The sequence below is a fragment of the Schistocerca gregaria genome, chromosome 3 (assembly GCF_023897955.1).
Source record: "Schistocerca gregaria isolate iqSchGreg1 chromosome 3, iqSchGreg1.2, whole genome shotgun sequence".
In the NCBI taxonomy this organism is placed as follows: Eukaryota; Metazoa; Arthropoda; class Insecta; order Orthoptera; family Acrididae; genus Schistocerca; species Schistocerca gregaria.
In genome coordinates, this window is record NC_064922.1 from 498673625 (window position 1) to 498675731 (window position 2107).

The window sequence follows — 2107 nt, forward strand, 5'->3', positions numbered from 1 at the left end:
CTATCTGTCGACTCAGGGCATCGAGTGAACTATGACGAGGAGTATTTGTTTGGGTTAATTTGTCTGTGTGTGTGTTTGTGTGTGTGTGTGTGTGTGTGTGTGTGAGAGAGAGAGAGAGAGAGAGAGAGAGAGAGAGAGAGAGAGAGAGAGAGAGAGAGAAGGACAGAGAGAAAGAGAGTGTAAAAAGAACAGAATGTTTTGAATTACACCAACAGAGATGGTGCGGTTATCAGCACTGCCTTGTGCAATACTTCTTCTATCGCCACTTGTTTTTCGTGTCATGATACCACGTTCAGTCTTTGTGATATTGGTATTTCAGTCGAACATCTTTAAGTTTGATTGGTGAGTTTTGAAATATACGCTTTTTAGGAGCTACCTTGGGTCCAGAAACTTTGTGTGAAAGCGGGGAAACTTCTGCAGCAATATTTCGTCTTTCGTAAGAAGCCTGCAAAGCTATGTTACAAACGGTTATCACGGTTTAAGAGTGGTCGTCAGTCAACTGAAGATGATCCTCGACAAGGAGGAGGAGGAGATTAGTGTTCAACGTCCCGTCGACAGCGAGGTCATTAGAGACGGAGCGCAAGCTCGAGTGAGGGAAGGATGGGGAAGGAAATCGGCCGCGCCCTTTCAAAGGAACCATCCCGGCATTTGCCTGAAGCGATTTAGGGAAATCACGGAAAACCTATATCAGGATGGCCGGAGACGGGATTGAACCGTCGTCCTCCCGAATGTGAGTCCAGAGCGCTAACCACTGCGCCACCTCGCTCGGTCCTCGACAAGGAATGTCTTCCAATTCAACTGATGACTTATAAGTTCGGTAAATCAATGATCTGGTGCGTGCAATTCCCTGATTCCCCATTTCCAATGGTTACGTGATAAAAAAGGACGGAAAAGGAGACCAGTGTTATGGCGAGACTACTCAAATGAAGCTATCCAGCAGTGCTTCGGGAAGTGGTAACACAGCAGTGAAAATTGTGTGAAAGCGGAAGGGGATTACTTTGGATACAGAGTGTTACAACAAGGTACGGCCAAACTTTCAGGAAACATTCCTCACACACAAATAAAGGAAAGATGTTATGTGGACATATGTCCGGAATCGCTTAATTTCCATGTTAGAGCTCATTTTAGTTTCGTCAGTATGTACTGTACTTCCTCGATTCAGTTGGTCCAATTTAAGGAAGGTAATGTTGACTTCGGTGCGTGTGTTGACATGCGACACTTTGCTCTACAGTAGTAGCATCAAGTACATCAGTACGTAGCATCAACATCACGAGCGTGGTTTTGCAGTCAGTGCAATGTTTACAAATGCGGAGTTGGCAGATGCCCATTTGATGTATGGATTAGCACGGGGCAATAGCCTTGGCGCCGTACGTTTGTATCGAGACAGATTTCCAGAACGAAGGTGTCCCGGCAGTAAGACGTTCGAAGCAACTGATCGGCGTCTTAGGGAGCACGGAACATTCCAGCCTTATGACTCGCGACTGGGGAAGACCTATAACGACGAGGACACCTGCAATTCTTCGAGCAGTTGACGATAACCCTAATGTCAGCGTGAGAAGTTCCTGCTGTACAAGGTAACGTTGACAACGTCACAGTATGGAGAGTGCTAATGGAGAACCAGTTGTTTCCGTACCATGTACAGCGTGTGCAGGCACTATCAGAAGCTGATTGGCCTCCACGGGTACACTTCTGCGAATGGTTCATCCAACAATGTGTCAATCCTTATTTCAGTGCAAATGTCCTCTTTACGGATGAGGTTTCATTCCAACGTGATCAAATTGTAAATTTTCACAATCAACATGTGTGGGCTGACGAGAATCCGCACGCAATTGTGCAATCACGTCATCAACACAGATTTTCTGTGAACGTTTAGGCAGGCATTGTTGGTGATGTCTTGATTGGGCCCCATGTTCTTCCACCTACACTTTCATACGGGATACTCTACCTGTGCTGCTAGAACATGTGCCTTTACAAATACGACACAACATGTAGTTCGTGCACGATGGAGCAGCTCCTGCACATTTCAGTCGAAGTGTTCGTTCGCTTCTCAACAACAGATTCGGTGACCGATGGATTGGTAGAGGCGGACCAGTTCCATGGCCTCCAC

The 2107-nt window shown here is 46.4% G+C and overlaps 1 non-coding gene across 1 annotated transcript; it reads right to left on the reverse strand.

Moving 5' to 3' along the window:
* Positions 1 to 693: 693 nt before the first annotated feature.
* Trnav-cac (transfer RNA valine (anticodon CAC)) lies at positions 694 to 766 on the reverse strand. Its single transcript has one exon. It is a non-coding gene; the product is annotated as a tRNA-Val (tRNA).
* Positions 767 to 2107: the final 1341 nt, after the last annotated feature.